The following is a 13,344-nucleotide window of genomic DNA, read 5'->3' on the forward strand; positions in this document are numbered from 1 at the left end:
GAATGTGAATACTTATAGATGGTTGGTTAAGGCATTGTTAGCCATGTATTGAGTTATAATAATCATTAATGCTTGGAAAGGGTTGATAAGAACCTTGTTAATATTGTAATGCTTTAGCTTGTGGCTTTAATGGGGAAATGGCACTTTTGTATGAATGTTTATTAATTGGTATTGTATGGGTGTGGTTAGCCATGTGATTCGTTAATCTTTGACCATGTTTATTTGATGGTTAAGAAGAGGTGTTCATTTCCTTAAACATGAACTCGAATTGTAAATGGTTTGTGTGGTTCTAGAGGACCACAAATTGAATTGCATTATAAATTGAATGGAGGCATTGGCCTATTAAGAAGGTTGAGCAATTAAGGCTCCCATAAGGACCATGTTGTTGGGTATGGTGTTGAAATGGCAAAATGAGCTAAATCTGTTGAATGTGTGGTGTGCCCTAATATGTGGAAAGAATGATATGGACGCCAATGCATGAGCTAGTGGGTTAAGAGTTCAAATTTTGACTAATTATGGCAATGTGATGGCTTGTGGCTAGAGTCTCATGCCTTATGAAATGACTTATGGTGAAATTCACTCGTCAAAGGACTTGTGGTCAAAGTGCCTCATGAAATAGCTTTTGGTCGGATTCCCTTGCTTAAAGAGATCTCGAAAGGTTAAAATACCTTGCCTAATATGTAAGTATGCGATTAGATTTCCATGCCCACTTAAATGTGTAAGCATATAATTAGAGTTCCATGCCCACTTGAACGTGTAAGCATGTGATTAGATTTACATGCCCGCTTTAATATGTAAGCATGCGATTAGAGTTCCATGCCAACTTGAATGTAAAGGTGTATTCATTGATTAAAGTTCAATGCCCACTTAAATGTGTGATCATATGATTAGAGTTCCATAAGTGAATGTCTGAGCATGTGATTAGAGTCCCATTCCTAGTTGAATATGTGATCATGTGATTAGAGGTCCATACCTAAGTGAATGTGTGAGTATGTGATTAGAGTTCCATGCCTAGTTGAATATGTGATCATGTTATTAGAGTTCCATACCTAAGTGAATACGAGAGATTGTGATTAGAGTCCCATGCCCAGTTGAATATGTGATTATATGATTAGAGTTCCACGCCTAAGTGATTATGGTATATGGGTAGAGCCCTTGTTTCAATAAATAAGGATATGGTTGAAGCCCCTTTTCTTGATGAAGTGTAAACATGGATGAAGTACCTTTTGTAATGATATGTGAATGTTGTTAAAGTCTTATGCTTATGGAATGATGGTATGAACCTTAGCATGGAATGTCCGAGTCCTCTACTTTGTGTCATATGATTGATGTATTTGAGAATCTTATTAAGTCTTGATAACTTGATTAGTATGTGAAATATCTATGAATAAGGATAAATATATGAATATGCTTAGATATGATATATATTGACTTATGTTGAATGGTGATGTCATTTTATCCTTATCCTTGAGTTACATGCTAGCGCTCCAACTGCTAACTGTCTTTGGAAGCTATGTCCCTAACCGATGCAGGTGCCAGAGCATCTTTTTCTTCTTCTATGTAGTGAATAAGCATTCGAGCAGATTCGTTCGTTGACCTAGAGGTGGCGAGCTTTCATACTCCGAAATACATATCTCTCATAGTCACCTGAGAGATATGTATTTTATGTCATAGATTTGTATAGGTTTGGTACTTGGCTATTTCAGGGGCATGTCCCGACCTATTGTCAACTTTGGTTCGTTAGAGGTTTACGGATGACTGTGGACTTGGGTATAATGGATAGACTGTTGTTATTAATTTAATGGTAGATGTTGCCAAGCATTGTCTATTAGTCTTTTATTTCCATTATTCTTATTATATGGTTGGGATACACCCGACCCTTATGAATGATTGTCGATGATTAGGTTGGGTTATCTGGGCGACCGCTAGTTCATGTGAGCTTTAGGTGCCCATATGACATGGTCCGAAGTTCAGGGCGTGTCATTAAGGAAATTCATGATTTAGAGACCCAAAACATAGAATATATCACTCACTGATGCAATTCACGATTATAGGTATGGGAATATGTTAAACTTATGAGGACAACATGCTCACATGGTTAAATTCATAAATTGGTAAATTAACATAGTGTTAACTGAACATAATATAGTTGGCTAAGATTATATATCATGTAAGAACAAAATTCACATGGGGAAATCAGATTCTCATGGTTTGTATTCAAGACTATTAAGAGAAATTAAGTGAATTCATAATGACATTGAATTTCATAAAAAGAGAAAAAGGGTTTATACTTTAAAAACAATGGATTTTGGGACCTAATAGAAAGAAATAACACATTGATGAATATCCCACATACATGAGTAGCTTGAATTCTTGAAGAAAACTTGGAATTGAGACCATGGATGGTTAAATTCCTTAAAAGGAACCCTCGTTTTTATTCTTGAGAGTGGGAAAAGGACGAATGATTCTAACTAACATAGGAAGGGGTATATTCCTTATATATGGGTCTCTTGGTCATGAATTAGGTGTTTAAAAAGATGTAAAAAGACTAAAATACCCCTCATCCTTTAAATGAAGTTGTATAATTTACACAACTTATGTGGCATGGAGGCTATCGCAGAGGCTAGCCTCCGTAACATGTTGTGTATTGCAGAAACTAACCTCTGTGACATGTTGTATATCGTTGTGGGACAGTCTCAGTCTCCGTGGTCCAAAAACACCATGAACCTCTTTCAAAATTCCAAAACTCTCCCAGATGACCCTTTTACATCCCAAAACATTTTTCAACTCATAAATCAACATTTCGAACGCAGAGAGGACAGAAATAAAATGTTCAAAATCCTGGAGTATCAAAATGGCCATGCCACTTGTACTTAGTATGAAGTAATGACATTGGGACTTCTAAGTATGTAATGAATTGCTGGAAACTTGTTGAAGATCTTGCGGGGAATTACAATATCTCCCCTTCCGGATTATTCATCCACGAATGAAACTATATGAGCTGAGATACTAAGAAGACTGAGATCTTGTACTTAATACTTATAAGTTGAATCATGATTAAATATATTAATATGAAACATTATGCATGGGTTGAAATTAATTTAAGAATACATGCCATGACATGAGGATGGTTATATAAATGAGATAGAAAAAGGGAGAATTAATTTAAGGGAAACCATTAGATTAAGATGAATCTTAATTCATAGAGAAAAAATGGGGATACTTGGCTTGCATATTGGCTTCTGTTTCCCAAGTAGCACCCTCAGCGAACTAATTTTTCAGTAGAACCTTAACTAAGGTAACTTCTTTATTTCTAAACCTGCAAATCTGTCAATCAAGGATCTCTATTGGGACTTCATCGTAGGAAAGTCTATCATTAATGCCCACACTCTATAAAGGAATGACAAAAGATGGGTCACCAATGAATTACTTTAGAAAAGAGACATGAAACACTAGATGTACTGATGCTGACTTTGTAGGCAACTCTGACTCATAATCTATAGTCCCAAAACAACTCAAAATCCTTTATGGGCCAACATAGAAGGGATTGAGCTTCCCTTTCTTACCAATCCTTTTCACCCCTTTCATGGGTGAAATTTTCAAGTAAACCAAGTCAGTAACATCAAACTTAAGATCTTTTCTCCTCACATCAGCATAAGATTTCTGTCGACTCTAGGCAGTTTTCAGCCTTTCTCGAATCAATAGAATTTTCTCCATCACCTCATAAACTAAATCTAACCCTATTAAAGCAGCCTTCCCTACTTCAAAGTAGCCTCACATATCTATACATCCTTCAATAGAGAGCCTTAAATAGGGCCATATAAATACTGAGTGATAGGTGTTGTTTTAGGAAAACTCAATCAATGGTAATTGGTTATACCAACTACCATTGAACTTGATAACATAAGCCCTCAACATATCCTTAAATTTCAAAATAGTCCTCACTTCCTGACTGTCTATCCGGGTATGAAAATTCATACTGAGATGCACTTGTGTTCAAAGACCCTTCTAAAAGTCCTTCAAAAAGTAAGAGATGAACTAAGTACCTTTATTTGAAATGGTGGTCAACGAAACTAATATGCTATAGAAATAGAGCACTTTTGATGCATAAAACATTGAAAATATGCAAGTTTCTAAGGTTGTTATGTTAGATATAATGCATTTTTTGTATGTTTTGAAGAAATCTAGGTTTTGGATACTAAATTAATTAAAAAGATGAAAACTGGCATTTTTGGGTACTTATTGGATAAATTAATGGGTATTCATGACACTTTTCTGATGTTTGTGACCAAAGAATGCGATGAAAGTTGAAGATTTGAAGCATTGTTGCAAGTATTTGAAGTCCCTGCACTTACTTATGTCAATATATGGACCACATATAGAATATTTGTTCTGTATAATACTAAGGTAAGTACCGGAGTGAAGATCCCAAGAGTAAAAGAGTAGAAAAATAACTTAGGGAACTTACCTATTATAACATGTGGACCACATTTGGGTAAGGTAAGTTCCATGAGTCCAAAATACAAAGAGAAAAAGCTACGATAATTTTTCCTTCACATATAGGTGTCTACATGCACCTAGCCTTGAGCCACATGTGACACATGTGCCCAAGTCCAATCTGCATGTGGACACCATATATGGCCACCAACCCTTTTTTGTTATTTTTCATCCGATTTTAGGGTTTGTTCATGAACTATAATTACCCCTTTTGTGTTTTTAGAAAAAGTTATGCACTTTTGATACATACAAACATATTTTGATTCTGAGATTTGATTTAGTCTTGGAATTCTCCTGTATTAATTTTGGCTGTTTAATTCAGTTATGGTTTGTGGTTTTTACTTGAGATTATTATGATTTAATCTTATTATTTCAATCATCAATGTAGTTAATTACTTCACAAGTATGAGCGGAAAAAAACCATTATTTAGTGCTGTGGAAACCCTGGAAGATTGACGAAGTAGGGTAAGTGCTATTGTTGTTTTGAACTGATACCCATGCATCCATTGTATTATCTACACTTTAATAGTTATCTTAGCGATTGCAAACTTTAGGATCCCACCCAGATTATTTCTACTTACTCCAAAATAGAAGTAATGACTAGGAAAATATAACGACAATAGTAATTTAAAGTTTAGCTGTCGATCCATGCTACTAAGTATTATCTAAGAAATATGGTTAGATGTCATCTAATAATTAGAGACTCAAAAGGTAATAGTTAACTGGGATCAATATAAGGGTTAGTACGCGATATCTTGAGGCTTAAAAGGTAAAGGGTGAAATCCATCTGCTCGTCCATAAAACTATCGATGGTACATAAATTATCAAATTCTACATGAAAGGTATCAAGTTGGTTCAATAAATCATTATACACCTATGTAGTTGAGAATCTAATGGGAACATAATCCTAGTAGTCACTTATGGCTGATTACAATTGAAGTTAATATTCGCTACTTTTTTGATATTGCTAATCAAGACCCCCATTTAATTTTCCAGTTCTGCCCATTTGTTACAACAATTGAGAGCCACAATTCTATGTATTCCCTTGGGATTTAACCCCAACCTTTGTTGCGTTACTATATTTGGCAGTGACTGTATAATCTTTAGAGTGAAGGTGTATCTTGGGAGTTATCAAATTTTGTGCCATTGCTGGGGAATACGATGTTTATTCATGAATTGAAGTTATTGTAGTTTTTGTGTTTTCTTTTTGGTTTTTTCTTAGTTGGGTAAATTCCAGTGTATGCCTAGCATACGATGTAGAGACAATCCCTTACTGATATTGAAATTGAATCCAAAGAGGATCCTACAAACACTTAGTAGGATGATGGAACTAAAAAGAGATGATATTCCTAAGGGGGGTCATGATAATGTACCTCCCCTTCCTCCCGAAGGAGTACATAATATTGTTGTCCAGGAAAGAGGGGTACTTTTAGCATAAGCCACTAATGAGAGGAGGGAAACAAATAAAAGCTCAACAGATAGGTTGGGAGGCAGAATTAGTTGAGCAGAGATAGATAGTAGAATGCAGAGCAACACACGGTGAAAATTAGAAAAGAGTTAGAAGTGATCTTTCTTAAGTAATCGAAATATATCAGTATGTCCATCCATACGAAGATGTTGAAGAAGATATGGATACATTGAGCCGGCATAGACTGAAGCCATTATTCCTCCTATCTGCCCCTGGTGTAAAGTTTAATATCTCTAGTGCTATGATCCAGCTCTTATACATAAAGGGTGTGTTTGCGGGGTTGCCTACAAATGATGCAAATATGCATTTGGCAAATTTTGCTAGGATCTACACTTCATACACTATTATTGGGGTAGATCAGGTAACACTTAAACTGAGATTCTTCCCCTTCTCGCTTACTATAGAAGCATCATTATGGTTAGGGGAGCTCCTAATAGAATCTATCACTACGTGGAATGAGTTGCACAAACAATTCTTGAATAGGTTCTTTCCTCCATCTAGGTCTTGCAACTCAAGGATAAAATTTATAATTTCAGGTAGGTGTAGTTAGAATCTATGTACGAGGCATGGATCAGGTCCATAAAAAAGCTTAGAATTGTGCCCAACCATTAAATTTTAGGGTCAAGCTTGTTGGAGATAATCTATCAAGCCCTGACTATCTATTCTAGAGTGATGCTAGATACTATATCTAGAGGAGCCTTTATGAGATTATGATGGGAGAAAGCCTCTAGTATAATGGAATAGATCTTGCTACTAACTAGGGGCTTTAGGCCGCAGGTGACAAAAGAGTTTTAAAATGAGGTTTAGGTTACACAGGTCTTAATTATTAGTTGGAGGTGGCAATTACTATATTATGGATTAAGAAAGTTGGAAAAGTTTGAAAATAACCCACAAGTTTTTAAATGTACACTTTGATCCCAATGTTTACCTAAAATAATGAGAAACAGAGGTATAAACGGTCGTTTTTTTCTATCTTCTCATCCATTTTTGTTTTCTCTCTCTTAGTGATTTTTGTTGTTCGTTGTTCATTGTTTCTGCTGCTTTATTCATCATCTTCTGCTTCATTATCATCATCTTTTACTTTATTATCATCTTCATCTTCTTCTTGTCAACCATTTGTTGTTGTTGTTGTTGTTAGTACAACACTACTGCTGCTATCTGACCAATTTCTTAGGTCAAATTTTGTTTACTACAACACTTTCCACTTTGGCATTACTTCATACGTGACTTTGGAAAGTAAAATTATGATTTTTATTCGTATTTGTCATCTGGGTACACTTCTATTTTTCCAACAATGGATAGAACCTTGATCATGAATCCAACATAAGATCCCATAATTTAAACAAATTAATTATCTGGTGCATCAGATGAGTAATCTGTTGCATCAGAAGTTTTATCTATTGCATCAGACTATTTATCTATTGCATTAGAAGATTTATCAGTTGCATCAGCCGTATTATCGGTTGCATCAGACGTATTATCTGTTGCATCAGGATGTTTATCTGTTGTACCAGACTAATTATTTATTAGAACGAAAGATTAATCTGTTTGGAACAACACAAATCAGCCCATGCAACAAACCCAACAGATAACCAATATGATTCAACTCTTGCTATTGCTACTGGATTTCAAATTATTCCTTACGTTCAATTACCCATCCCGAATTTCCTAATTCGATTTCTCATTTTACTTGTCTTTTTCATTAATCAAGAAAATATTTAAAAAAATTCATGTTTTACCCTTTGCATTAATCACATTTTTTACAAATTAAAATGAAAACATCATTTAATAGGGGGACTATACGCCGACCGACGTTAAAAGTTTTCTTTTCTTATGAAATTTCTATTGAATAGAAAACAATGATTACTTTAAACATGTCTACAATCCCACCAACTGATCAATGACTTATGGTAAACTAGATTTGTTATTAATTATTTTTCTTAATCTTTGTGACATCTCAATTTGGGATGAGTAATTTGAGATGGAGGGAGTACGAATTAAAACGTCAGAGCCAAGCAACAAACTAGTCATCTGTTGAAACCGACTATTTATCTGTTATATCAGACATTTTATCTGTTGCAGTATGAGTAATTTATTTTGAACAACACATCAACCCCGACCACAAACCCAACATATAAATCTTGCGATTACTACTGGATTCTGAATAATCCCTTTTTACGTCTAATTATCGGCATATTTATTAAAAATATACTAGACAAAATGAAAATTAAATATGGATTAAAGTGTCAGAGATCAAACATAATTTTTTTATTAAACAAAAAATAAATAAAAATACATATAATAGACTAAAAGAAAAATAATAATCTAATTATTATTATTATTATTATTATTATTATCATCATCATCATCATCATCATCATTGCTAGTAGGCCAATCTTCAACCGGAAGTAGCAAGGCCCTCTTCAGCTTGCATATCTCGCAGAGCATTCTTTGTCTAACTCCTCCCAGTTCCCATTGAAAGTCACAAATTTGATTTCAAAGTTCATTCATGGCGTCTTGCAGAAAATCAACGTACCACACTGGGTAAGCCATAATCTTCTTAAGTGTAATATGAAAGACAAGATGCAATAAATAAATAGAGTGTAGTTGAATGAATGATTGAGTAAGGAGGGACCTATTTATAAAGGATTGAATTTGAATGAGAGGTAAACAGGCGCGAATATTCACCACCATTCATTAATTACATTTTTTATTAAATTAAGAAAAAATAAATATTGTAATAAGTCATGACTTTTCAGATTATTATTATTAATTAGTTCTTTCCAAAAGTCATTTTTATTGAGTTGTGACAATAGATAATATATCTGTTGCATCAGATAACATATCTGTGACAACAAATATGTCATCTATTGCAACAAATATAAAATATGTTGCATCAAATAACCTATCTATTGCAACATATAATCTAATTGTTCATCTCCATTTATTAATTATATTTTTGATTAATGTGAAAAGTAATGACTTAATTAAATTAAGAAATATTGTGATAAGTCATGACTTTGCAAATTATTATTATAAATTAGTTCTTTTCAAGAATCATTTATATTGAGTTGTGACAATAGATTTCATATCGGTTGCATCAGATAAATCATCTGTGACAACATATATATCACCTGTTGCAACAATAGTGAACCTGTTGCATTAGAAAATATATAATCTACTTTTTTAAAAAAAAAACTATCATCATATCATTAATCCAAATTTGCTGACTTTTTTATTTTATAAATAAAAAAAAACCTTTTAAAATTCTTTAACAAAATAATAATCATTTTTATTTTCTAGCAACAGATTGTATATTTGTTGAATCTGATAAATCATCAGTTGCAAAAGATATACCATCTGTAGCAATAAATAAACGTTCTATATTAATATTTTTTTCGAGTTTTTTAATAGCTGATACATCAGTCGTAACAGATGAGGAATTTGATGCATCAGCAACACTGATGAATGTATGTGTTTTTGCTTTAGACAAAAAGTCACGATCAATCTGCACTTTGTTTTCTTAACAATCATCATATAAGTTACTCAATCCAATATCGTGAGTTTTTTTATTATATATTAAATAATTTTAAAAAACATATTCAGATATAAAAATTGTGATAAGTCACGATCAGTTATTAAAATTAAATAACCGTTCTTTTAAGGTTATAAATTATGTTTACATTTATTTCCTTATTTTTTATTTCCAAAACATTTTTCATATTAAATAATTAGAAAGTAATGTCTTTTTTTTTACCCTCTCAATAACAACAATAACCTTTTTTATTAATAACCGCCTAGTGCAACATATGATAGATCTGTCGCATAAAATCAACCTCTGTTGACACAAATTTCTCAATCCCTACCACCAATCATTGACATGTTGAGAACAAGGAATAAACATAATGATTATTAAATACTAAATAATAATTAAAAATTCAAAGTCGACCACCAAATGACATCGATTTTTGAATCCCTTGGGTAGATCCGATATACAAAAGGAGGAAAATACATGCGCTAAAATAAAAAATATTACCTAATTATTATTATTGTCAATCGGACATTGTTCATCCAGCAGCCTTGCTACTCAGCCTTGCTATTGCTGCTGGATTCTGAATTATCCCTTTTTCCGTCTAATCATCGGCATATTTATTAAGAAGATAATAGACAGAATGAAAATTAAATATGGATTAAAATGTCAAAAATCAAACATAATTTTTTTATTAAACAAAAAACAAATAAAAATACATATAATAGACTAAAAGAAAAATAATAATCTAATTATCATTATTATTATTATTATTATTATTATCATCATCATCATCATCATCATAATCATCATCATTGCTAGCAGGCCAATCTTCAACCGGAAGTGGCAAGGCCCTCTTCAGCATACATATCTCGCGGAGCATTCTTTGTCTAACTTCTCCCAGTTCCCATTGAAGGTCACAAATTTGATTTCGAAGTTAATTCATGGCGTCTTGCCACATTGTGTCATCCATAATCTTCTTAAGTGTAATATGAAAGACGAGATGCAATAAATAAATAGAGTGTAGTTGAATGAATGATTGAGTAAGGAGGGACCTATTTATAAAGGATTGAATTTGAATGAGAGGTAAACAGGTGCGTCTAGTCACCACCATTCATTAATTATATTTTTTATTAAATTAAGAAAAAATAAATATTGTAATAAGTCATGACTTTTTAGATTATTATTATTAATTAGTTCTTTCCAAAAACCATTTTTATTGAGTTGTGACAATAGAAAATATATCTGTTGCATCAGATAACATATCTGTGACAACAAATATGTCATCTATTACAACAAATATAAAATATGTTTCATCAAATAACCTATCTGTTGCAGCATATAATCTAATTGTTCACCTCTATTTATTAATTATAATTTTGATTAATGTGAAAAGTAATGACTTAATTAAATTAAGAAATATTGTGATAAGTCATGACTTTGCAAATTATTATTATAAATTAGATCTTTTCAAGAATCGTTTTTATTGAGTTGTGACAATAGATTTCATATCATTTGTATCAGATAAATCATCTGTGACAATATATATCACCTGTTGCAAAAATAGTGAACCTGTTGTATCAGATAATATATTTGTTGCACCATATAATCTACTTTTTTTAAAAAAAAACTATCATCATATCATTAATCTAAATTTGCTGACTTTTTTATTTTATAAATAAAAAAACACCTTTTAAAATTCTTTAATAAAATAATAATCATTTTTATTTTCTAGCAACAGATTGTATATTTGTTGAATCTGATAAATCATCAATTGCAAAAGATATACCATCTGTAGCAATAAATAAACGTTCTATATTAATATCTTTTTTGATTTTTTTAATAGCTGATACATCAGTCGTAACAGATGAGGAATTTGATGCATCAGCAACACTGATGAATGTATGTGTTTTTGCTTTAGACAAAAAGTCATGATCAATCTTCACTTTGTTTTCTTAACAATCATCCTATAAGTTACTCAATCCAATATCATGACTTTTTTTACTATATAATAAATAATTTTAAAAAACATATTCAGAAACAAAAATGGTGATAAGTCACGAACAGTTATTAAAATTAAATAACCGTTCTTTTATGGTTATAAATTACGTTTACATTTATTTCCTTATTTTTTATTTCCAAAACATTTTTCATATTAAATAATTGGAAAGTAATGTCTTTTTTTTAACCCTCTCAATAACAACAATAACCTTTTTTTATTAATAACCGCCTAGTGCAACATATGATTGATCTGTCGCATCAGATTAACCTCTGTTGACACAAATTTCTCAATCCTTACCACCAATCATTGACATGTTGAGAACAAGGAATAAACATAATGATTATTTAATACTAAATAATAATTAAAAATTCAAAGTCGACCACCAAATGACATAGATTTTTTAATCCCTTGGGTAGATCCGATATACAAAAGGAGGAAAATACATGTGCTAAAATAAAAAATATTGCCTAATTATTATTACTAGTATTATTATTATTGTCAATCGGACATTTTTCATCCAACAGCCTTGCTGAGAAGTCAGCCAAATCTCTCTAGAGTTTATTAAATTGCCTTTGAAGTTCACTCAGGGACTCGTTATGAATATTCCTATACGAATCTGGATCATCCATATTTGTAAGGAGGGACCTATTTATAAATTATTGTATCTCAGAAAGAAAAGAAAAATGCTTTAAAATAAATCTAACAGATGGGTAATCTGTTGCAAAATATATTCTTTCAGTTAGATAACTTACAACATACTGGAAATCTTTTGCAAAAGATGTATATATCTGTTTGATTTCTCTAATAGATACATCATATGTTGCAACAGGTTGATCATCTGTCGTAATAGATGTCTCCAATTATTTGGCCATATAAACAGATATGGCATCTGTTTCAACTAGCTAGTCATCTGTTTATTCAACTTAAGCCATAGATGGGCTAGGAAGAATAAAGTGTGTACAGATGGATCCATTGTCATATGTGTGGGAGTTAAGTATGCATTACTAATAAGGTTACCAGGACAATACATACAAAGTACAATGTTTTTGTGGATGTAGTTTTTAACCGATTTGGCACTGATCATTCAAACAAGATCCTGCATTGTACCGTTAAGTTTGATGGGTTCGAAATTGATAAGGCTGAGGACCTTATGAAGATGGTGCAGATACCCTATTATGAATTACTGACGTTTGTTGCTCATGTTTATGTGTGTCAAGTTTTGAGAAGGGATCAATATTTGTCATTATTGCAGAGAACCAATAGCGATTGGACTTAATTTGAAGTGTGCATTGGGCTCTGAGAACACTTTTAAAGCCTCGCACTAGATCAAACAAGAACGGGAAACCAATAGAAATTTTCCTGGCCCAAATTTATATGGTTGGGTTGCTCTCTTAGGGTGATGATTGTATGCCAGAAGGTGCGGTAGGAGGATTACTTCGAGGTAAAATAGGTGATTGATGGAAGACTATTATCTGAGAGCTAATTAAAGAAGAGACATAGGGTAGAAAGTAAATTCTAATGAATCTGGCTAATGGAATTATCTTAAAAGATGCAAAATCTGAATCAAGTGCAAATATGAAAGTTTATCTGATAATGTAATTTCATCTATTGTCTCTTAGAAAGAAAAATAATACATATGGAAACTTTTCTAGAGAACTGCGTGGTCGGGATTATCACCTAGATAGAAAATAGGAGAAGACCAACAAACTAGCCTCACGGGCATCAAGGGTTGAAATAATGTACAATAAGCCTAGAAAACTTATGCCAACAGTAACTGCAGTTAAAATAAGCAATCTAAGCGAAGACAGCAATTTCTAAATTTTAAATTTCATCCTATGCCTTCTTGTT

This window comes from Capsicum annuum, chromosome 5 (genome assembly GCF_002878395.1).
Source record: "Capsicum annuum cultivar UCD-10X-F1 chromosome 5, UCD10Xv1.1, whole genome shotgun sequence".
In the NCBI taxonomy this organism is placed as follows: domain Eukaryota; kingdom Viridiplantae; phylum Streptophyta; class Magnoliopsida; order Solanales; family Solanaceae; genus Capsicum; species Capsicum annuum.